Source organism: Lissotriton helveticus, chromosome 6 (genome assembly GCF_964261635.1).
Source record: "Lissotriton helveticus chromosome 6, aLisHel1.1, whole genome shotgun sequence".
NCBI classification, from domain to species: domain Eukaryota; kingdom Metazoa; phylum Chordata; class Amphibia; order Caudata; family Salamandridae; genus Lissotriton; species Lissotriton helveticus.
The window spans coordinates 1670546411-1670572824 of record NC_136067.1 but is presented as its reverse complement, the minus strand read 5'-3'; positions in this window follow the sequence as shown (position 1 = coordinate 1670572824).

The following is a 26414-nucleotide window of genomic DNA, read 5'->3' as shown; positions in this document are numbered from 1 at the left end:
CCGCATCGGAGGACGGTCTTTCAGGCTGCTGGCCCCTCAGCTTTGGAACTCCCTACCTTTGTCCTTGCGCTCCATGCCCAACTTATTCACTTTCAGGAAGAGCTTAAAGACCTGGCTCTTTACTGGCTAGAGTATCATGGTTCCATCTTTGGTCCTGCCGTTGTGTCCCTTTACTGTTATGTTGTATCTGTTTACTTTCTTTTTCTGGTCTGAAGCACATAGCGCCGGGACACTCCTTTGGAGTAGCCGTGCGCTATAGAAGACCTATAATAACATAACATAACATAACATAACTACCTACTGACAACCGCCAGTAGGTAATATATATAACTTAATACATCATAAAGTCTAAATTATGATTAGGGATCCCTGTTTTCCGTTTCTACTGATTTTTACAGATAAATACAGACAGAAACCATTTATTTTCTTGTCTTTATTTATTTTAAAATGTGGATAAAAACGGAAATCGGGTTATGTTTTGAGTGATTCTAAATGCAGTCAATCATGACTACCAGTCCAATAGCTCTGTCGATTTAAAAGTAAGAGGGTTAAAACACTAAAAGAGTTTTAGCACGGACCCTTAAGCAGCAATATATATGCTCATATAAGAAAACATGCACATTTTAATATCAAGGTTGTGCATATTTTATCATCTGAGTGTGTTTATATCACTGAAAACGGTCAGTCCTTCAGGCATGAGTGCATATTTATCAGACAAATAAATTTGGAAATATACTCTTTTCAGATTCATTTTTTCACAAAACCCACTATATATATGGATAAATACAGATAAAATTAGCAAAAAATAAATATGGAAAAATACAGACGGAAATACCCCAACAATAAATACCATAAAACCGGAAGCCCTAATTATGATTCTATTTTGATATTTTTACTATACATAATTTTGAATATTTTTATGTCAAATGTACCGACTTATTAACTATGACAATACACCTTTTTACATTTACAATATTACTATTGTTATTTACTTTCCATCGCGAAACATTGCCTAAAAGCAGTGCAAAGCAGTGTGAGGCGCTGCTTTGCGTTACTTATCATCAATGGGTGCATTACGTGGATGGTACATTGGCATTCTCATGCAACCACTCATGTTTTTTTACTCAAAACCCTATCTACCAAAACTTCGACACAGAGTTTTGCGTCTAAAATTACCGCCACTTGAAAACAGGCATTAAAAGGAGAAATGTTTTGATTTTTCTTTTCCTTTCAGACTTTGTTTGTGTGCTGCACTGTACAGCACACGTACAAAGTAGGAAAAGATTTAAAGATTTTCTAGGCATACTATTTTCTACTGGAAGGAAACCCTTCTAGTACAAATCCTATGCTAGACTCAAGCATACACCCTTGCACTATGGCGCAAATGTGTGTGGGTGGAGCTCCTCAGCAAATTCTGCACTGGTGTTAGGAAGAGGGGAAAGGAGAGCCATATCTCTGTAGCTATGATGCTCTCCTGCTCTCTGAATCTCACACAATGCAGTGCAGCATTTTTGGCTGCTGTGCTGCGTTGCATGAGAATGTAGTAAATCTGGCTCCATGTGTTTTGTGACTAGCCACACCTGATCTTCTTTACTCAGGTTCATTAGTGTGATGTTGAGCAGCTCTGTTTCATGTTGTCTTTGTTTTGACACTTTTCTTTAGTAGCCTGTTTCTGGATATTTGCAAACATTTTATGACTTACTTTTACAGCTGGAACCTGAATTGAGTTTGTGTCTCTCGTTATTCAAATGGCTTTCAGGTGTATTCCTATAAGGCAACAGTTGGGAGAAATTCCAGTACTAGACTGTGAGCTTTTATTCTCTTCAAATTCAACTAAACTCAGTTCCTCCATCCAGTTGAAAAAATGTGTGGCTAACAGACATTGGTCTGATCCCTGGGTGACTCATTACGTCTGTCCATCCTTCTGCAGGTAGAAGGCTGAGTACAGATGTGTATCAATTTCCAAGGATGGGCATAAGTTCATTAAAAACGTAGTCATGAACTGGGGTCCACAATTGTCGATAAGATCACTCATGGCAACCCATGGAGCTGAACATATATTGGGCAAACATTTTCCTTAGCTTTTTAACTGTAGGGATTGTTTCTGGGACACAAAATGTGACATCTTAGTCAATAAATCTATTAATACCAGGATGGTAGTGAAATCCTGTATGGGGCGCATCAGTGGTAAAGTTAATGTGATGGTGTGCCATTGCACTGTTTGGGTTGGCATGATTTGAAGTAATACAGGTGGGTGGGTATGGGACTCTTTGTCACAAGCACAGGTGGTAGCGTTTAGGAAAAACTTGAGAGTATACCTGGAAAGAGTTTCCCAACAAAAGGCTTGCATACAGTTTTGGGTGGTTTATGTGATGCCTGTATGACCAGCAGTGAGGTAGATTGGCAACATTTCACAACACATTTTTGGAAATTGTTTGTGGATACATAGATTTTCTCGTCTTTAAAAAAAAAGGTTCCATTCATAATACTATTGCCATTAGTCTTTAGAAATTATGCAGAGTCTAAGTCGCTCAACTCTCTTTTCAGCTGGGTGTGAAATCAAGTCTGGGTGGTTAACTCCACTCCGCTCGCGGAGTTTGCGGAGTTTTCCACAGTCCACGTTACACGGAGCTCGCGGGATTCTAAAAAACTCTGCTTTGCGTTGCAGAGCAGAGTTTCTTTCCTCGTTCACGTTTGTCAACGTCAAATTGATGGACGGGACCATGGTAAATCGACCTCAAGACGAGATTTTTCTTTGTTCGCGATCTTCAACATCAAGTTGCCAAGCGTGAGCGTGGAAAATCAACCTCCCGGTGTGATTTCGCAATACCGTTTGCAATGATTGCACAGTACAGACAAGCACCTGGCACTGACAATTACCACGAACTACATTTATCTAAAGAAACTCTGCTGCTCGCAAAGCTCCACATAGCGCGGCACAGTTTTTGTGTACTTAGCAGAGTTCCGCGGAGTGGAACTCCGCGATCTCCACCCAGGGTTAGTGAAATCAAAGCGACAACTCTATTCTCAAGGATTATTAAAGGTGGTTCACTGAGTATGATAACATTTCATTTGCTCGAATCTGTGGCAAACTATATGCTTTGGTGTTGTGTGTTTCAAGCTGGCGGGTTATTAAAAATGTAATTCACTGAAGAACTCCTCCACCTAATTGGTGATGGAGTAAGTGCCCTGTCCAATTTCAGAAACATAAACTCTTTTGATCGGAGAAAATATTAAGGAACTGATTATGAGGGGGTTGGTAAATTTGGACCCATGTGCAAATCCCTGTTTATACATGGTTTGGAAATATGATTTTGTTTGTGTTTGGCAGGTTAAACCTGCTGAAATTTAACAGGGGGAAAGCATATGATATTTACCATATCATGTGGATTCTAGTGTGTTAAATACCAAAATCTGCATGTCATTTCCCACAAACTCATAATTGATGCTATTTATCACACCCTATAATAAATAACATAACCTGTGGTATCGTTATTTACTGGGTGTGGTACATATCACCTATACTTGTAATCAGGGCCTCTGCCATGCTCCCTGAAGATAATGATGCCTCTCCTGGAATGGCACGTTTTCTGGTCAATAGTCTGTGTTCAGATATGGCATAGTTTTGTTCTGCTAGGAGTAATTTCTTTGAGAAGAAGGTACGTAATGAACTTGACAGGACTGCAGATGTCTCTGGGATAGTACTCCTACCACAGCATTTTAGGATGTATCTGCCTGGACTAGAATGGGCAGCGCTGGGTCTGGGTGTCTAAGAACTAGGGATTAGGTGAAACATTTCTTCAGTGATGCAAAGGCTTTATATGCTTCTTCTGACAAAACAAACGGCAACCCTTTATGCTACAGTCTGCTAATTGGTGCGACTGTTTCAGAGAAGTGACTGTTGAAACATCAATATAAATTGGTGAAGCACAAGAAACTTAGGGGCATATTATCAAGGGGGTTTATCTCCGCTTTTTTGGCTTTAAAAGCCAAGAAAGCGGAGATAAAATTATCTCCCTATTACCTAGCTGTCGCTAACACCAGTTAGCGACAGCTAGTAGGAGATAGCGACCATCTTGGGCCCCACTTTGCATGTCAGTGATATTTATCACTAATGACATGCAAAGTGGGCTTGCCAAGATGTTAGCGACTGGAAACAGTCGCTAACATCGCTATCTCCTATTATCAACTTTTGGAGATATTCGCGCTAAGCGGGAATATCTCCAAAAGCTAACACCTGCCCTGAGGAGTTCTTAGCCATGTTATCCAATGGGAGGTGGATAACATGGCTAAGAGCATTAGCTCGGTAATGCATGAATATCGCTGACTTTTCAGCGATATTCATGCATTGCGGCCGTTTTTTATCGCATTTGCGATAAACCTTGGTAATACCAAGGTTTATCTGCGGTAAAAATCGCTGCAGCGCAGAGGTAAAATTTTCTCTTCAACCAAGCAATAGCGATATTATGGCTATTGCTTGGTACTATGCCCCATATTTTCTCTATTTGTATGTGCTCTGCTGTTTATCTTCTTCTTGACCATATGTTTGTGTTTTCTTCTGCTTTGGCTTTTCTTCCATTCTGTGGTTGCTGATGAGGCACTTACTTATTTCAAATTTGGTAGTCATTTACAGGCAAAGTGGCTAAAGCAGAAGTTGAGCTTACAGTATTACCCTGTACACTCTGGTGTCACTTAGTAATGACCACAAAGCCTGGTCCCGACAACCTTGGATTGTATTGCTGGAAATCTGTCTAAATCTTAAAAGTTCCACTCATTCAAGGATGTTCAAGATGATTTTAATGTCTGAAGGGTGTAGGTTTTATAATAAGGAATTGGGAAAACAGTTAAACTTCAATAGTTGTTTGACCAACGTGCACGTGAAGAGAGTGGTCTACAAATTACACTAGTTGATGTAACATACAGCTAGAAAACTGTATGATTCCTTCACATACCACTCTCAAAATATAAGTTAGTAGACTTACATGGAAGGGTACCAGGCAACTATAGGCAAATATGTACGCCTTGTTCTAGATCTGAGGTTTTATTTAACAGCCCAGAATGGTAATCCTGGATTGCCTTAAAGGAACCTATTGGAATAGTGTGCTGAGTTCACTGATTTGTGGACGGAAAAACTGAAATATATGGTATTCTTGATAACATGAAGTTGATTGGCATTAAATCGTTATTATCAATAGTTGACAGAGGAAGGAAAGGGCTTATGAATAGGAATGGACTGCATATGCGGGTGTCAACAAGAGGGATATTTGGAAACATTAGTATTAAGCATGTGAAATACAATATCATTCACATGTCCCCAACAGTGTTACATACAATCATTGACGAAATAGCCAACTGAGCCCTTGGGTCCATTCATGAATAAACAGAGCTATTTCACAGCTGTAGGTTGGCAACATCTCATAGCTGATGGTAGAAACCACTTTAACTGTCCAAAATATATTTGCTTCTGAAGCAGTAATAGTGCTGTGCAGACATATTGGTACAGATGTGAGACCCTGTGTAAAACACCCCAGCATGCAGAAATTAAGTTTGGATCGCAGAGAAGTTGTAAGGGAAAGCTGCAATTATTATGACACTCACAGTTATAGACAACAGTAGCTGACCCGTAGCAGAGAATACTTGGAAAGTAGGCACAAAGGCTTTGATAAACAGCAGACTTGACTACTTCAATGCACTCCATGCAGGAATCACAAAGCAGCTCATGAACAGGCTCCAAACCATCCAAAACGCTACCGCAAGACTCATCCTCAACCTACCTCACTGCACCCACATCACCCGGCAGCTCAAGAAAACGTTGCTGGCTCCCCATACACAACCGCACTTGGTTGAAACTACTCACACACAAACACAAATCACTACACAATATAGAACCCACCTACCTCAGCAGACGCATCCACTTCCACCAACTTACCAGGGATCTTTACTCAGCCGATCTCTTACTAGCAAATGTACCCCGCATGCATAAAAACAAAGTTGGAGGTCACACCTTTGCTTGTATCTCTTCTAAAGCATGGTACTACCTCCCATATACCATCAGAACCTCCTTTTGGCTTTGTGAGTACCGCAATCCCAATCATCATTTTGTGGGAGGTGGGATGAAATATTCGTTACACGCTGCCAAAACTAGTTGATATGCCAACTCAGCCCCCCATTTTAGGTGGTATTTCTTATTGATTTATCAGCAGCCATTCACATGTTCACCAGTATGCTACTAATGTATTACCCAGAAAAGAGAACAAGTCTTGGCAGCATTCAGCGAGTTAGCTTCCAGTTTTATTGACAGGGAAAGACCATGGAGGAACCAGTTCAAGAAAGCGAATACAAGAATCTGCTATTTATCTTAAACACATCTATGCACCGTTGATATGTCTTCAGGAGCAGAACACAAACATAGTCAGCATTAGGACTGGAATAAAGCAAGAATGACCTTGATTGATCTTAAATACTGTTATCAGTGACTTTACAGACGATCTGAACTCTTGTTCCAAAGAGACTAACAGATAAAGAAGTGCTATTTTCCTTCACACCCAAGCCCAGATCGCATGAACTTTCAATGACTAGTCAATGGTACAGAACCAAACATCAACATGATACATATAACGAAATTTGACTGAGAGTTGTGTTAAATGAGGTGAGAAACATATGCTTGAAAGATGTTCCTTTTATACATACCTAAGAATTTAATTTGGATCCCCAGTGATGCAGAGGCAATCTCTGGCAATAGTTTTCATTGATTTGGAGCAGGGTTTTTTACATTCCTTCCTTCAGTAACACTGACATATGAAGTTTCCCTCATATTGAAAGGACTGTGACCAGGGTAAGGCATCACCAAATTAAAAGGTTCTCCACTAAGAAGGAAAATCGGGTAGTTTGCAAGCCCAAAAAGGCATTTCCAATTGTAAAAGGTCCTAATTGCGATTCAGTAACCTTTAACCGAATCAGTATTTGGAAGGGGCATGCTTAGGGCATCCCTTCCAAATACTGATTCCCATTGGTATGTATGAATGTTTTCAGACTGAAATGCAGTCGCAAACATTCCCAATTTACCGTCAACCAAAAATTGGAGGTAACCCATTCGGAAATGGGAAGGGGTTCCTAAGAGACCCCTTGGTCATGTTGAAAAAATATTTTTTCTCTTAAAAAATGAAGCTTAAATGTTTGATTTTTTCTTTTTAAACGTATTCCGTTTCCCTTGAAGGAAAACGGACTGCATTTAAAAAAAGATTGCTTTACTTAAAAGCAATAACAGGCATGGTTGTCTGATGACTGCAGCAGACCACAATCCCTTTGATGGCAACGAATTGTAGTGGGTCACAAATTGTGACCTACCTCTTTAATATTCATTAGGTAGGTCTATTTGCTCACCACTACAAATTGCTTTTTAAGAAATAGGGGCTAAATAACCTCTTTATACCTTAGTAATAGCGATACCAAATAGTGATTCGCTATTATTATTGTGTCTGCATCTGGCCATAGTTTATGTTCTCCCTGCAATGCAAGTAACAATGGGGAGGCAATAGTGCAACAAGCACAAATACCCTTATTGTGATATGCAGAAAAGAGGAGCCTCAGAAAGAAAACTCGTATTAAGTGAATGGTGTGAAATAGTAATAACATTTAAGTCAAATTCTAAGCAAATAAAATGTATAATAGCAGAAGCAAGGCTGCTTATCTTCTTCAAAGAAACATTTAGGACAGTCAAGAATGGGTAACTTTTGCCAAAATTCATGTGGGTGAAATATAAGCTTGTTGAAATGTTTAGGAGCATCCCTTGGAGGGGGACCCTCAAATCTCACCAGGCAACTGAGCCACAAATACTTCTAGAAAACTTCTAGAGAACATTAAAAATCCTAAATCATAAGGCTTATTGTTTGAGTATGACCTAACATGTTTAACGCAAAGTAAAAGACAAAAGATCATGAATACAAACTAAACGGTACAATTGGGCAATTTACAGTATGGCAGTACATTCACCCATGGTATGACAATAGATAAAGTAAATAACTCAAGATTGATCCGAATCATCAAAGAACTGAAAGCCATCCAAAATTAGAGAAAATTAAATTACAGAGACAAGGAAATCCAAGGTGGGTGTAGAACTTCCACACACCCACAGTAAACTCTCTGAAAGTATAAGCTGTTGAACATCAAGGGCAACAAGGAAACATGCTTGTATATCGCCAGCCGAGCTTTGACTTGCAATTACAATGTTATTCTTTTCATTGCCTCAGCAGTATTAAGGGGCACATGCATCAATGGAAATTGCATTCGCAAATGGTGCGAATCGCAAATTTCGGCCGTTTGCGAATGCAATCCCAATTTTTGGGTGCATTACCATTTTTGTACTTTTCGCAATTTATGAAATCGCAAAATTGCGATTTCTTAAATTGCGATTGCATTTAAGGAATCTCAAATTGAGATTTCTTAAATGCAATGCATCAAACTTAAAAAATGTGGGAATTCGCAAATAAGGGGAGCAAATTACCATGAAGTTGACCTTCATGGTAATTTGCGAAAACTTTGAAAAACGCACTAAAGTGCATTTTTCAAAGTTCCATTTTACACACACACATGCCCTTGGGGCATGTGTGTGTGCAAAATGTACTTATAGGCAGATTTCAGGGGTGCACCCTTGAAATTGCATTCTCAATTTGCGATTCTCTAATGGTGAATCGCAAATTAAGAATGTCTTCCCATTCATTCCTATGGGCCTCTAGGCCCATAGGAATGGATGGGGAGGTATTCCTCAATTGCGATTCTCAATTAGAGAATCGCAATTAAGGAATTTTAAGAAATCGCTATTTTTTTAGCGATTTCTTGATGCATTGCAGTTTGCAATTCCTTAATTGCGATTCCTTATTTTTCGCAATTAAGGAATCGCAAAATACAATATTGATGCATGTGCCCCTAAGAGTCGCCATGAGAGTAATTATTGTGCTTTAGAAATAGCTCATAATAATAATAATAACAATAATAATAATAACAAATCAATGCAGCGGCTAGATTCACCTGTATAATTGAATTACTAACTATTTATCAATTGAATAGTATTTGCAAACTGACATACATTCTAATAGGCCAGTTCACAAAATACTGAAACACAAGGGAAAACAAAATTACCTTTCTGGTTAATATTCATTAGCCAAGTATCAATATAAAACCCCATGTGGTTGACTCCAATCACAGGATGGTGGGCTTAAAAGGACAACAGACCACCATACCAATGATTACATTCTAAAACTGAAAATGTTTCTTAAGGTAGCCTGTGTTCTTTAAAGCAACCAGTCCTGTTTTGGAAAACTTTACGGGGAGCAGTCAGCAGTCCCTTTTAACTCCAAGGCTTCCAGCACAATTTTCAGAAGGGGTGGGTTTCTAATGTGACTCATTTCCCTTTGCAAATCAGTTACCAACCCAACTTAAAGATGGTAACTCATTAATGTTTTGCAAACACAATTGTGCTCTTATACCATTGATACATTCTCTTCCAAATAGGTAACAGGAGGAGGATGCCCTTTCACACCCACTCATATGTGCGATTCATAAAGGATCACAAAAGTCCTTTTACAAGTTGGAAATAACATTGCAATAAAGAAAACCCCATTTGTGGTCCCAAACAGTCTAATTTTGTGAATTGCAGGAATTGCAATCACAAAAGGGCTTTGTACCTTTATTACCTGTAGTGCAAAATTCTAAGGGAGGGGAGGACAACATTTGACCCATAGGAAGCCTTTACCATTGAAACAAGTATCATCTTCAAGACTTCTGCTAAATTTACTTCCCAGTATATGCTATCTTATCCCCACTAACCCTGGGCGGACTTCACGGAGTTGCACTATCGGAACTCCACAAAGTGGCAAAAAAACTATGCCGCACAAAAGGCAGTTTGCGGTGATTGCACAGTGCCGGATACTTGTCCGCACTGTGCAATCATTTCGAACAGCGCCTGGCACAGTGCAATCAGTCCCTTCTTTCCTTTTCTGCCCCTCAAGTAGATTTTTACTCTAGCGGCAGCTTTCTCAACGCAAACGGGCAGTTTCTCAACGTGAGCGGTCTCGAGCATACGCGACCACTTGCAATGAGAAACCTGACCACCCCACATTGAAAAATCTCACTGGGATGTTTATTTTCCACCATCGCGGTCGCCAACTTGATGCTTCGTGTAACGCGGAGTGCGAAAAAATCCGCAAACTCTGCGAGCGGAGCGGAGTTCACTGCCCAGGCTTAATCCCCAACCTCCAGGTCATAATTTGCCGCAGAATGATAACATCACAATTTAAATAATATTATAAAATGAAATGATGCCTTTGTAGAAAGGAAATTAAACAGTGAAAATCTTCTTTCAAACATGTCTTTTTTCTAAAGGTAGGGTTTCAATATGAGTCTGCCAAAGTGGTATTCTCAGGAATATACCACATCACCCAACCCTAAAAGGCTTTGTGTTCTTGCACCTGGGATTACTAGATGTGAGAACACGAAGCACGATTTTAGAAGGAGTGAACACACACCCAGTGAAATCACTGGAAAAATGATGAAAGGCTGCTGGTATCAGCCCAACCTGGTACCCACTAACTCTCCTCAAATATCAATGTGGGGCATGCAAAACTCCCCCCGGCCAAATGAGGGCATATGCTGCCTCCGTTGGCCCTTTCCTACCACCGACCCCATGCTTGGGGCCTCCTCTGCTCCACTGCATCCTACCTCAATGTATCACTTGCTCAGAACACATGGTAAATTTGAGAAAATGTGGCCCCTGAATAAGGAATGAACTTGTGGAAATATAAGTGGTATTCCTAGGTCTGCATGGGTTTTCCACATCCTGAGGACAAAAATACATGGGGGCCGAGTTTAGTTCCAGAGATAACAGTTGGAATTGGTTATTCTAGCCATGGTATATCCACCGCTCACATATTGCTATTTTGTAGTGAGGATCTAAATGTTTTCTACTACTAATTGAACATGGCATCCTTTTAATTACTGTATGATAATGACATAGAGGTAGACTACTTAATAAAAATGAACGGAATTAACTTGAATAGGACTCTATGCCAATTATCAGCATAGAAAATCATATATTCCTATTCATAAATCCTAGATAAATTGTTCATGAGACAGATGGTGACCATTTACACAAATATGACCTTTCAATATCTCTTTTTAATGCAATGGAAAGTAAAGAAATGCCAGTAATTAAATTAACAGCATTTTCTTCCTCCCATAATCATTGTAAACAGTTTCAGACATTACCAGGTGATATACCAGTAAAATTACACACTTTTCAGAATAGTTTAAAATATAGCAGAAATGTCCAGATGTGAAAGCCAGACTTGTAATTGTCTGGGGATTCTTTTGTGTACATTACATTTGGAGCCATATCTCTAAACACAAGTCTCTCTCTGACAGTGGTACTTTAAAAGAAGATATGTGCAAATGCCCACAAATAGTCTTAGGTTTCTACCACACAGTTCAGTCCCTATTACCACCCAATTCTCCCACTGTAACCACCCATTTCCCATGCTTGCTACTCCTAAAGTCTGCAAGGATACTGCCCAAATCTGGACAGACCCAAGATAGTGTGCTTGCCTTCCATAAAAGGGGTTTGAAAGTGGTTCTTTCTCATTTAAATTTTACACAAACAATGGCAAAAACAATAGGATTGCCAATAACCTCCAGCCATTTGGCTTTGGCAATTCTTGTTTTGTTCTTTCATGATTTATTCAAAACCTTATTATTGTGGAGGCAGCCAGGCCATCCTAAATCTAAAAACAAATTGGCAAAAAAGTATTTTGGTTTTGGTTTAAAAAAAACACACATTACCATGGTATCTGCTGGCACTGAAGGGGACTACTTTTGTGTGGATGCGCCACCTGTGAAAGGGAAGTACAGTGTTACTCAAAGAGAAATAAGCCAGTCACAGAAGTGTGCTAGCCCACTGTACCATGACACATGCTGCAGTGGCTGGAAGAAAAATGTGAATGATACAAGAACAGACTAATAAATGTCTACAAACATGACATACAGGAATGCAATTAAAAAGTTATACTAAAAAATGACAACTATATGAAGAATAGTTTCAAAGGGATACAACTTGATATACAGTGAAATAGCAGCAGTCCCAAAAACAGGACACTGCAAAAGGAATTTCCAACTCCAATAGCAGGAGATGGGATCTGATAAAGTTGGAATGTGCTCTGTGTTCAACATGAAAGGGGTGGGAGAAAATATTCTTCTATCACATCAGACTCTAACCACAAAGGCAACACCAAAGCAATAAAGTAAACAACAAAAACTCTGGCATTGAGGAAAACTACATTGTGTGCTGATGTGCAGTTATCCAGTGGTTGAAGTGGGCTAAACCCTGCCCCATGCTGTATGCTGTAGAGGGTGGAAGTAAAATGTGAATGACAAACCAACAGACCAATGGATGCAGAAAACTGTCGAAAAGCCCCCTTTTTAAAAGTATTTTATACATTTTTTTAAAGGTTGCATTTTACAGCTCAATTTGCATTTCAATTTGCTAAAACTGTAAGCTCTGAAAGGTTCCTCTACTTTCATGACTTGGTTCTGGAGAGAGGGCAAAGCATTGGATATGTATAGCAGTGTTTTGTTCTTTATTCAACTAATTCAAATAAACAATTAAATAAACATACATTTGTATCATGTGGCACTATAAATGAAAAGGCTGTAAAACGATGCTCTGAATAATTAAATGGTTGTTTAGCACTAATACTACTAGGGCCCAGATATGACATGCCAGTGACAGTCCTCACGGCCCAGAGAGAGGCCTCATATGCTTTAAGCAGTCAGCATATGCACAGAAAGATTCTAAAATTCTGCATTCTAGCCTCTAATGTTTTATTATGATCTCAAATGATAGTCAAACTTTACATTCTTTGACACAGCCCTCATAAAGCGTTATATTCCCATACACTGACGAAACTTCCAACACACTGCCTTCAATGCCTAGACTATGCCTCAATGGCCGGGCTCAATCATCATATGCCCACCCTAGACATTACATTCACATACTGAGGCAGAGCTTTAGATGCAACGACACATCCCCAATGCCACATGCACAGCCACAAATGCCCAAGCACAAACTTTGCATGCTAAGGTACTGTCATCTATGCTCATTTCAACTGTATATATGCTGGCATTTCCTCAAATGCAAAGTTAGCTCAATGTGTTGGGGTATAGCATCATACATCTAGCATGGTACAAGCCCATACCTGCCAGTTGTTTAGGTTTAGATGATATATTTTTTAGCATGTTTTTAATAACATATTTTAGGTAGCACTTATTGCAAATGGATCATTTATTCATTGGACCTTGGGTAACGGCTATCACAAGTACCTAAACAATGGCACTTATTTTAAAGACCACTGAATGACGAAAGGCCCAATTGGCAGTACTATGTTTCCAATCTGTAAATTACAGTCATACCATCTGCTACTCATCTAGACTGTAGACTGCCACCACAACTACTAGTGCTGTTTATGGTAAACAAAACCAATTGTAATATGTTGAATTCGCAAGCTATATAACATGTTTATCTTTTAGACATTGGGTTTTATCCTACTCCACAAGTATCTTGCCTGCCTACCATCACCCCATTTTACCCCCACCCTCTTTCCCATCCTGTTCTCTCCTGCTCTTTCCTTTCACCCATATTACCTCTCTTTCTTTCTCTAAATTCCCACCGGACAGATGCCTTGGGTCATCTTATACAGAAAGCAATATTGCTTTGTCTGATGAGAAAGTCGAATTTTGTGGAAACCCAACCCATTCTGAGTCTCTATCATGACTTCCTCTTATCTTAATGCTTCTTTCCTGTTATTCTGGTCTGCTGAGGCGGATTCAGGACCCGGAAGAGGAGGGGAATAGAAGTCCCAAGTAAGCAGCGTTGGTGGTACACATATCTCACAGCGATTAACAATTGTTTAACAAGCCCAATCAACGATTCCCTTCCTGATTCAAAAAGAGAAACTGTGTCTGGGCTTGGCTGGGCAAGTCCTCCCCACACACTCACAAGTGGCACACTGCCATTTCTGTCTCCCTCTGCCTGCTGAATAACAGGGACCTCCCAGGAGAAAATCCTCATTCAAGCCTCTGCCCATTGCCCTTACTAAGTGGGATCATCAGGCACACAGGGGAAACACCCTGCTCAGCCAAAGTGTCATCCTCAATGTCTCACATGCGGTGCTTGCTAAACTAGCATTGGCAAAGCCGATAGGTCTGGCATTGGGCACCAGCCTTCTGGCAATTCTTGTTTTGTCATTTTTTTTGTAAAACATTATTGTTGAGTATATGCCAGGCCCTCATCAATCTAAAAAATAAATATTTTGCTACAGGCAATAAAGGTCCTTATTACGATGGGGGGCGGACAAAGTTCGCCCACCACCGTAACAGTGAACAAGACCGTCCGCCAGAGGTGCGGCGGTCCCGCTGTGGCCATTAGGATGCCACCGCCACAATGTCATCCCCCATTCACAACATTGTGGCGGGTGGTGCTCACAGCACCACCCGCCACAATGCTGTGAATGCACGTTGTGCATTTGCATGCACAAGATGACAGGCACAGCGCAGTGTCTGCCACCTTGTCCATGCCAATATGCACCCCCACCACCCAACACTCTGTGGGCCCGCAATGACCCCCAAAAGCAGAAACTGCATGCCTTTACATGGCGGCAACCCCGCCATAGAAAGGCACATCTCTGCAATCATCATAATATGGACCGGCGGAAAAGCGGCAGACGGTCTTTACGCCTGCCGCGGACTCCCCAGCCATACTAACATGGCGGGGGTCATTCATGCATGGATGGCGGGTGGCTCACCCCCGCTGGGCCAGTGGTGGCTACCACTGGCCCGGTAGGGGCGATCCGCCCGCCATCCTAATGAGCTACAAAGTGTTTTTGGTCTCAAAAACTCACACATTATTATAGTACTCCCTGGAAATGAAGAAAACTACTGTATGCCCGTCCAAGCACTTTTGTAATGTGAGTATTATTTTTTTTTCATTTGGAAATTTATTGTCGCAATATTGCATTTGTCTTGGATTATAATGTGGATATATGTGTTTTTTAAACTTGTATTGTATTGTTCCTGCTGGTTGTGATGAATTGTGCTTTTATGGATACTTCTATCCGAATAAAGATTATTTGAATTGAATTGAAGCGAACTACTTTGTGTGTATAAATGCTCCTTTTGAAAAGGATGCAAGACATAACACATTACTAAAGTCGGCCAATGTTGGAAGTGGGCCAATATATTGCCCCTTACTGTATGCTTGAGTGGGTGGAAAAAAAATGTGAATAACATCAACCACAGACTAATGATGAAGTCTGGCTGAAACCCCTAAAAGTAACCATGGTAATTTTAGTATTATCAAACGGTCAGTCAGTCTGGCATTGGATGCAAACCTCTAGAAAGAAAAGAAAGAAGGAAAGAAGGAAAGAAAGAAAGAAAGAAAGAAAGAAAGAACGTGAGAATGAAGGAAAGAATGAAAGAGATATTAAAGGATGGAATTAAATTATTCAAGAATGAAAGAAAGCAAGAGAAATTAAGAAAATTATGGAAAGAAAGAAAATAGAGGAAAAGAAAAATGAAAGCATAAAGAAAAAGAAAACAAAAACAAAGAAGGAAAAGAGAAATAAAAGGAGAGAAGGAAAGACAGAAAGAATGGCAGAAGGAAATAAAAAGAAAGTAAAACAACAAAGAAAAAAGTTGGAAAGAGAAGACAAAGAAAGAAAGATAGATAGAAAAGAAGGAAAGAGAAAGGAAGAAAGTGAGGAGGAACAAAAGAAGGAAAGAGATAAGAAAATAAGGAATGAATAAGGCAAGAGAAAGGAAGAAAAAGAAAGAAGGAATAAAGAAAGAAAAGAGAAAGAAAGAATGAGAAAAAGAATAAACAAGAAAGAGGAAAAGCAAACAGAAAGCATAAAAATGAAAGAAAAAGAAAACAAAGAACGAAAAAAAGACAGAAAAAAAGACAGAAGGAAAGACAGATGGAGAGAAAACGAAAGAAAGATAGCAGAAAGAAAGAAAAAAGAATGAATGAAAGAAAGTAAGTAAGAAAGAAACAAAGAAACAAATAAGAAACAAACAAACAAATGAGTATGAAGAGGATAACTTAATACAGAACCGTTTCAGATATGAAAGGACCTGGCATGCTGTGTAATAGTAGCAGTCAGAAAAGCAAAACACTCCAAAGGGAATTTCCAGTAACAAACGTCTACAGGAGATGGGGTCTAAAAATAATGGAGTGTGCATCAAAAGCGTACTGCTATCACATCAGACTCTAAACACAAAGGAAAGAATAACATATTTCTAAAGTATAAATACTGGCACTGAAGGGCATTAACTTGTGTTTTATGTGCTTCTTGTGAGAGAGCAAAATACGGCCACTGAAAATGAAGTTAAAGAAAGGTTTAAGGAGGCTGACCCATTGGTCCATGCTATATTCTGTAGTGACGGAAGAAAAATATGAATAACACAACAACAGACCAATGGATGAAGAGAGGTGGCTGAAAGACCATATATGCAAGCACAATATACATATTTTAGTAAAACCGGAAGGTTTTGGCTAATGTCTAATGCCAGACCTAAAAAAAGACTATTTATTGGCAGGTCCAAAGAAAGACAGAGACAGCCTTAAAGGCTTACATGCCCACTGTCCAGTGGAGAGGATCAGTGTCTCGATATTGTTGAATTAGGTGCTAGTGGGCCCACCCTGATCACATCATTTTTCTGTGTACCATTTTGCAGATGCAAAACGGGAATTTTGTGAACGAGAATAAACAAGATAATATTATTTTATTGCTTTATTTTATTTGCAAGGACTGCAGACATAAAAAAGGTACCATATTTTGTATGCACTGTGTTGATGTCATGTGTATTCTTTTTCGGCTGTTTTATGATTGTATTCAACTGTTGTACACAAGTACGATTTCTCATGAGGTTGCTAACAGTTGCCTATTTTTCCTTATCCTTTAATCACCTGGACTTTGCAAAGGAAAGCATCCCAGAATAAGCACGTCTTTCGAGATATTTCCTTAAGTGTAAATACTGGTTTGCCATTTAGGATAAACATTGTCAAGTGCTGCGTGCGGAACGGCCACAAGAAAAAAAAACAGTGGCTTCTGATTGTGTGTTCCTTGGATTGCAGATTCAGTCAACTGCATTTCTGAGAATACGCCTAGCTTTACATGGTCATCGTTAGGGGAGTTTGTTTTTGAAATATTTCATTTGCAAGTGGTATATGTTGAGGTAGACCAAAACATTTATAAATAGCCATGGTAACCCATGACTAACAACAGAACCTAAGCAGTTGCTCTCAGTGGATGTTGCCAGCATTGGTGTATTCATAGCACTGTTAGCTGATAAACTAGGTAGTTGCAAGTATTGCGTATGTGCCGATGAAACAAACAAACATAAACACGTAAATTCCACCAGCCGCTAATGTATACACACACACAAACACATACACACACAGGCCCACGTAACCACCATCAGGAACGACTGCACTGCGCAGGGAAGCCGTTAAATGCATTCAGTTTCCATCACACTTGAAATGTTGTGAAAATTATCGACAAATATCTGAAACTGAAAATGTAATGATTATATGACTCGTTTTTATTGTGATTGTCCCAGAATGTGAATTACAATGTGATAGCATATAACAGCAGTGTGTAAATGCGTTTTGCAATATTTACTTAGTTCTAATGAAAAGTTCGCTTGTGAAAGTTTACTCTTTGCTGCTCTTGCATAAAACGTGGGCATTTCAAAGCTTTTTATTTGGTAAAAGATAAACCTTTTGAGAAAAATTCTGCATATATATTTGCCCGTCTGCACAGAAGCACTGTTCTGACTCTGCAGAGATAAAGTCAGAACACATTTTTCCAACTGGGCATGTTTCAATCTGAGTGAAAATACAGCTTCTCATTACCTCGCAGCACGGGGGGGGGGGGGGGGGGGGCGCACAAACTCTTGTTGCTCATAGCTGGGGTAGGACTATGTATCCCATCACACTGGGTACCATTTCCCAGGAGGAGGGGCAAACTCTTTCATTAAACATCAGGCCAGATTCGGCAGCGTGGGATACAACTTTTCATTACCTTGCAGCGCAGGGGCCGCACAAGTCCTTGTTGCTCATAGCTGGGTGGGGCTATGTCCCCCCACATACCGCAAACCATTGCCCAGGAGGAAGAGCAGACTACATCATTAAGAGTGGACCCATCTTCACCTGTCATCGACCATTAAAAGCTGGGCTGGGCAACCACTGTTGGTGCTTGGACTTTGGTCAGGCAACAAGATAGACTAGAATCACCCATCTGAATATAAGGTCGTAATAATAATCATAAATCCAGTGCACTATGACAGTATGTATTTCTGGTCTGTCAATGTTGCAGATCCAATGTTTACTATTCTCAAATCATCCCAAATTTGTTGACGCGCATGTCAGTATCAAAACAGCCGACAGGTGTTTCGTCTATGGACAACATTTTCAAAGCTCATCTGTATCAGACACAAGGCAAACCAAGTTAAACATCCATTGTGTTGCAGAATCCAAAAGTCCCAGGAGCCCCAATGACTAGGTACGTAGGGGAGTGTTGGGATTCTCTACCTAAAACTTATAGTTAGATTTACTCTAAGTGGTCAGTGTTGCAGTTTAGGTGAATTTCAAGGTGCGTTATCAGGCAAAGTCCACAATGATCCCTGTAGTTATCGTTGAAGTCAAATGCTTTAATAAAACTAGTAGAGTCTAGTCATTCCACATATTAAATAGTTATCCGCTTTGTTTCCCTGGGCTAGAGTCGGCATGAAACAGCAGAAGTCCGTAGTGGTTTCTAATTCCTCTCCATAGCTTCCTCACCTGCAGAGGTAGGAAGCATCGGAAACCACAGCAATGCATCAGTTCCTGAGTCCTTGGGGAAGCAATGTGACAGTTCTGCTGAATTCAGGAGAAGTGATGCATCGAAATCGGACTGTAGAGGGTATTGATGCATTAATTCCAAGACAGTTCTGTTCTGCAGGGGCTCCATTGAGAATACTTGGCGCATTGCTGCGATGTGTGGAAATCTGAAATGCATTAGAAGTCGGTGCAGTGGCAGCAAACAGTTGCTGCATCAATTCATCAGCCACGGTCCTAAGATGCCTAATTTCTTTTAGCAGCTCATCAGGGCCTGCATTGGCGTTGTTGTGGTGGTCTCGGACTTCCGAGAATGGTGCGCTGACCTCGTCCAGTGGCGGTTCTTTGGGCTGCTGACAGGTGCTGCAGTGATTTCTTCAGCTGCAAAGGGAAATGCAGCGTATCTTTTGCATGTTTCTTCAGTTCTTTGTAGTTCTTTGCAGCAGGAACAACCTCCAAGTGCACAAAAATATATTTTCACCACAAAGCAGGTCAGAACTCCCAGCAGTGGAGTTCAAGAATGCTGCTGATGAAGTCTTTGTGTCCCTGAGACTTCTTAACAAGAGGCAAGCTCTACTTCAAGCCCTTTGAGAATCTTCTTAAACAGCACATCACAGCAAGGCAAAAGTCCAGTCCATTGTTCTACCAATGAACAGAAGCAGCAACCGCAGGTAAACCCAGCAAATCAACACACAGCAAAGGGGCAGCACTCCTCCTGTCAGCTCTTCAGCTCTTCTTCTTGGCAGGGTCCTTTTAGTCCAGAAGTAATCTAGAAGTCTGGGGTTTTAGGTCTAATTCTTATACTCCTTTTCCCTTTTGAAGTCTTTGTAGAATGTCTCTCTTGCTCTGTAAAACCAGTTCAGTCCTTCCTGGTCCAGCTACACTACAGGGGATAGAGTCAGCATTGTGGAAGTCAGCCACATCCTATTAATGTGTTAGTGACAACTCCTCCCACCACTCTAGCCCAGAAAGACCCATCAGCATCAGCATATGTAGGGCCACCTAATCTCTGACTGTGTGAGTGTCCAGAATGAAAGTACAAACAAGCCCCAGTCATACTAAACCATATATTGATTCCACAGGCATGCAAGGGCACAGGATGTTTAAACAAGATAATGCCCACTTTCTAAAACTGAACTGGGGTGGCGAAGTGAGCTAAAGAAAGAATGATGATGGATTCAACCCATAGCTGTGACTGGGGGCGAGTGTCTGAAAAGTTTCAGTGCTCCGTCCATCATCTCCTTGTGTTTGCTTTGTACGCCCTAAGTTGGCAGGGTATACCCAGATGTGGGTCCCTTGCTCACTTTGCCACTGTATTCAAGGTATCCTAGCGGATTATTATTATCATTATTATTTGAATTTATAATGCGCAACAGCTACCCAAAGAGGGTTTCCCGCGCAGATTAGGGGTGAGGGGTGTTACCCTGAAACAGGTCCCAAGATGCTTGTTTTCGGTCATGGGAAGACCTGCCGTGGAAGTTCAGGCTGGACTGTTCTCATAAGGAACAGGGTCAATACTAAATTTGCATATAGCTGGGTTTGAACTGGGGTGTCGACGGCAGCTAAAGAACGATGATTGATTCCACCCAGATACGGGTGAGTGGGGCTGAGTGTCTAAAAAGTTTCAGCGCTCCGTCCATCATCTCCTTGTGTTTACTTTCTAAAAGTGACATTTTCTAACACACAATTTAAAAGCCACCTTTACTAAAAGATATTATTACATTCTGAGCTCAGGGAGCCCAAACTCCAAGGGCTAGATGTAGGTAGGCTATTACCGGTCGGTAACGGCCGAATTCGGCCGTTACCGACCGGTAATAGACTTTTCCTATGTAGGAGGCTTTTTTACCGATTCGGTAAATATCGAATCGGTATTTACCGATTCGGTATTTACCGAATCATCATTTACCGATTTGGTATTTACCGAATCGGTAAATGAGATGTAGGAAGCACTGTAAACAGTGCTTCTGGGCTTTAAGGATTCGTTATTTACCACCAACTATCAGTTGGTGGTAAATAACAAATTCCTATGTAAATGCAGATATGTGCATTTACACCTGTGCCATGTGACAGACATACATGCCCTTAGGGCATGTATGTATGCCACATGTGCACACCAGCACTAATCAGGGGTGCAACAGGGTGTCAAAGTGACACCCTGCCACCCTTGACTATTTCCCTATTTTACCGAATCTGTATTTACCAATTCGGTAATTGACATTCATTCCTATGGGCCTCTAGGCCCATAGGAATGAATGGCAATTACCGAATCGGTAAATACCGATTTGGTAAATACCAAATCTTACCGATTCGGTATTTTTACAGAATTTTTATCTACATTGCAATTACCGATTAGAAAATACCGAATCGGTAAAATTCGGTATTTTCGAATCAGTAATTTACAATTACCTACATCTAGCCCCAAATCTCTAGTTTTTCCCAATTGACAGTTACACTTTTAAAATGTTACAAGGAACTCTAATGATAGCCTATGGGAGAGCTAGTTCTAGTGAGAAACAGTATTGGCACTATTTCACTATCAGGACGTGTAAAACACACCAGTACATGTTCTACCTTTCACATTCCCTGCACCTTCCCTATGGGGGGTGCCTTCAGCCTCCCTAAGAGGTCACCTACATGTAAACAAATGGAGAATAAGGGCCTGGCAAGGGATGCCGTGACATGGCAGTGAAAAGCTGCCTGCACACACACTGTAGTGGCAGGTCTGAGACATATTTGAAAGGCAACTTGTGTGGGTGGCACAATCTGTGCTGCAGACTCATTAGTAGCATTTCATTTACAGGACCTGGGCACACACAGTGCATTTTACTAGGGACTTACCAGTAAATCAAACAGGACAATCATGGATAACCAATCATAATCAAAATTTACACATGGAGCACTTGCACTTTAGCACTGATCAGCAGTGGCAAAGTGCCCAGAGTACCTAAATCAGCAAAAACGAACTCCAGCACAGTCAAAAATGCAGGAGGTAGAGTAAAAAACAAAAAGACATGGGAAACCGCACTAAGGATGCCATGTCTAACAGTGAGGGAGCGATTTGTGATGACCCCCAGGAAATGGCCACGCGTCTTTGTCAAACACTAATCAGGGCTAATCGATTGGGCCCACCAAAGGGAAATGGTCAGTGAGCATTCCCAAATAAACAAACACTGGTAAAGCAAAGTGATAGTTACTATGATAGCAGAGAGACCTTGCAGCTGCCCCAGAACTGCACTCCCTACTTGATTGTATTGGATAACATTCCTCCTCTTCTATATGCTTTGGTTGAAGATGCTGGGGCCCTAAAAAGTATGCCTGCTTATTGGATATGGGCTCAAGCTGAGCATTTTGAAGAGTTGAATAATCAGATTCTGTTTGCACGCAGTCAGATTGATTGGCCAATCCAGTAAGAACTCAAAAGGAGACAATGTAGTGATCAACTTTAAAGCCCCTGAGCTTGTGAATTATCTCCTACAGAGTCTGCATACTAAGAGGTTATTCAGGGCCACCTTCTTGTTTTCGTTTAGAAATATGTTCTTCTTCCAACAAATACCTGCATTTTTGTTGATAAAGGTTCAAGATCCTATTTTATTATGCGTCAGCAGTACAAGGTGCCTGTGAGTAACACTTTTAATTTAATGCATTGGCCTGGATATGACTGACTAACTGCTCCTCCAGGGTAGGTCTGAATCAGAGTCACGGACACAGAGGATTCAACAAACAGCAGACTCCTTGGGATCATCCACAGTCCCAGAACTACTGGTCAGAATGAAGGGTAAGAGTCTCATTCTCTGGAATAGGGTGGGCCCATGCTCCAAGATTACAAACGCTGATTGCACTGGGTTATTTGTTGCCAAGAAAAGTGGATGACAGAGGGATTGCATATTGATTGCTATTATGCTTTTTTTCAGCCATCCCTCTTGTCACAGGCTGGAAGGGCTAGGAGTGGCCTATCTACTCTTGTATATGCTCAAATTACTGCCTTCAAGGACTCAATAGTATGGTCCTCCTCTTTCTTTCTGGTAACACTTTTAGCTTTCTCCAATGAGCCTCATATCTTGTTGGTAAATTTGTTTTAGAACAATATTTTACCAGTGCGTGACTAATGCAATTGATCAGTTTGACAACTGTTTGTAAAGTTTTTAAATGGAAGCTAGATCTAAGGTGGTTTTAATATGGATTGGGAATTTTCCTATTTCCTTATGTCATTTAGTGGTAAATGAACCCAACAAAATGAAAACACTACACAATGTAACCATACAATGTATGGAGGGGGATTATATACTCTTGTTTTGAAGTACGATCTTATTTTTACTAGTGATTTGGTGCATAATGGGAAAACTAGTGCCCCCACTTTTACAGGAAGCTCTAGAGGAAAAACAATTGATTTTATTCTGATAACAGCTTACATTTCACATCTTCTCCTTGATTTTAAAGTTGCTTCTGAGTGTGTGTTAGTGATCATAATACTCTTATTAAATCATCGAACTATCAGTCAGCGATGGCTTTTGACATCTGATAATGGTTGAGTGTAAAAGTTCAGGAAGAGTGCCCAATGGTGAACGAGCATACCTTGTGATTCCGGCCGGCATAAGGGACGTTCGGGGGTTCTCCCCTGAGAAATTTGTTTAAAAAGAGCAGCCACGGCCGGTAGTAGGTATAACTGCAGGGCGGTGAAGTGGGGAGGGGGAGGGGCAGGGTGGGGGGTAGTAATGTATGGATTACGGACTTTGACAGGTGAGTAAACATATAAATAAATAAAACGAATTTCTTTGTGTGCACTGCATCACCAAATGCGATGCAGTGCGCGCAACGAAATTCGTTGAGCCTGGGGCAAAAAGAAAATGTAAGTCCAACTTCAGTCACGAGGAAAAAGAAATGCTGGTGACGGAGGTCAGGATCTGTTTGTTAGTTTCAAGCTGCCTCTCACTAAAAAAGAGGTGATATGGGAGCGAACTGTCCAAAAAATCGCAGCGTGGGCCAGTCCAAGAGGAACTGTCAATGACTGCAAAAAAAAGGCGGCAAACCATAAGACAGCCTCACAAACTGGAGGAGGCAGCCCAGCAGACCAGAGGAGCTGGATGACCTGGAGGAGAAGGTGGCAGCTGTCATCCCAGAGGAAATTGTAACGGGAATCTCTGGACAGGACAGTGCCGCGAGAGAAACTGAAGAGCAGACAACGGGTAAGTCACAATAAGTGCACAGATGTCAGTAATGGGTCATGGTGGTGATCGCAGCTAGAAATGTCCCTGTGTCACAGTCTGATGTGTGTATCTTGTCCTCCTTATACTTGTCCACAATCACAACTATTCTCAATGTAAGTTAAATGTATATGTCAATCGCATATTGAAAATGTCAAAACACCACTGTCATGTCCATCCCTGATGGAGAAGACATACTGGACATCATTTATGTAGGGCCTTGCACCACAGGTACCTCACTTTTGTGAATGTCCAAAGTGAAGACCCGTTGGTGCAAGGACTCCATAAAAGATGTTCACAAGGTCACGCATATGCCTACATGTGTAACTTAGGTAATGCGGTGCAACGTGGTGCTACATCTTGCCTGGTCTTCCTTGAGGTGTGCCAGTGTGTTTGGGCAGTTTGCGATCAATGGTTGGAGGACGTGTGCAGCAGGGTCATTGTATGTAAGCTAAAGCAAAAGTCCTGTGCACACGAAGAGTCACGGGTGACTGCCCGATCGACGAAACACGTGTTGGCTGGTTTTTCCTTTGATGTTCCCCTTTTGAAGAAGGTTTAACATACAGTCCACCCAAAAAACGTCCACTGGTGTCGACCCTGTCTTCTTTCCTGCTTGAACATTAGAATGTTTCTGATAGACATTTATTAATATTAACCTAACGTGTGCACAGGACTTTTGCTTTAATTTACAGAGTGGGCCATCGCCACTCCTTTCAGGGGTTGTTTTGGGTTTCCTCTGACATGGTAGCACCGTATTATTTGTGTTTTATATACCTACTTCACCGTAGTTTAGAGCGCCATTCTTCCTATATACTAAAAACCCTACGTGGAACCCTCATTGTATGTAAGCGTTGGCGGAGTACTGGGGCCAAGTGACTCAATGATAACTGTTTAGATGTCCTGGATCCCTTTGTGATGTGGATCAATGATGGTGGTGGTGTCTGGTGGGCATGGTGAATATGTTGTACAATGCTGGTAGGCCCAGGTGAATCTGGTGGTGTGGCTGTCGTTGAAACTGTCTACTGTTGGAGAAGATGTGCTTGTCTGTGTCTCGTGCAATGTGGCTTGGTGTGGTCAATAGCGGCTTCAGTTTGATGTCAGAAAGTTCACCCAGGAGGCGGGGTGTTGGGGTCACTGGAGAAGTCCAGGTGAACTAGAGTTCTTGAAGTAGGAATGTCGTTGGTGGGGGGGGCGACCCTGGTGTGCAATGATGGCTACAATGGCATTGGTGAATGGGTGTTCATGGACCGGGGGGCCTGCAAATGAAGGTGCAGAAATGGATGTTGTGCTTGGTCTGGCTTTTTAACCTGTGTAGTACCATGGTCACTGCTGGGTCATTAAAGTGCATGGTTAGTTGGAGTGTTTTCCTTCCTCGTAGGAATGGCAATGCCTCCTCCTTGATGAACGTGGTGGGCCTTGTGAGTAATTAAGTAGCCATCAGTGACTGTGATTTCTGGTCCAGAACTAAGGTTGGTGTATGTGTTTGTGAAGTAGGTGACATGTGAAGAGTTTGCACCAAGGTGGTGCAACATTTCTGTAGTGTGCATGTGTAGGAGTTGCATGTTGTGGAGGATGGAGTTTAGCTGGTTGTGTGGAGTGTTGTTTGGCTGGGTCTCACAAGGCACTGTTGTGTTGATGTGGAAGAAGGCTTGTTTTGAGATTCAGCTCGCGTAGGGTGCAAGATAAGCATACAGTCCTGCAAGATGGCAGGTGTGGTTGCGTCCAGAGTCGATGGCGAGGAGGGTGCTTGTGTTGTAGCGGAGGAGTGTAGAACTTCTCATCCATGGTTTGCCTCTGTCAATGGAGATGTACATTACAACACAGTTATCACATTGAAATGCCAATTCCAGGTAATCTCAGGCATGCAGTTGCCTTCACATTGCTTGTCATATCAACGCATTGTGATGCAAGTAATGGAGATCATCAGTTCCAGCTTAGGTAATGTGTTCTGGTGTAATATAAAAGTGTAAGGGAGTTTCTTTGTGAATAAATCTAAAATATAGGCTGTCTCATGGACAAATAATGAAATATAGTGTAATTTCAATTTTGAAAAAACTCAAAACAGGATTTCTTTTGGGGTAAAAAATGTAAATTAGTGTTTCTTCTGGGGTCAAACATTGCAATTTGGGTGTTTTTGTAGGTCAAAATTAGAAAATAGGGTGTCTTTTGGGGCAAAATATGAAAATATGGTTTATTTTGTGGGCAAAATATGAAAATAGGGTTTGTTTTGGGGGCCAAATATGAAAATAGTGTGTCTTTTGGGGGGCAAAGTATGAAAATAGGGTGTCTTT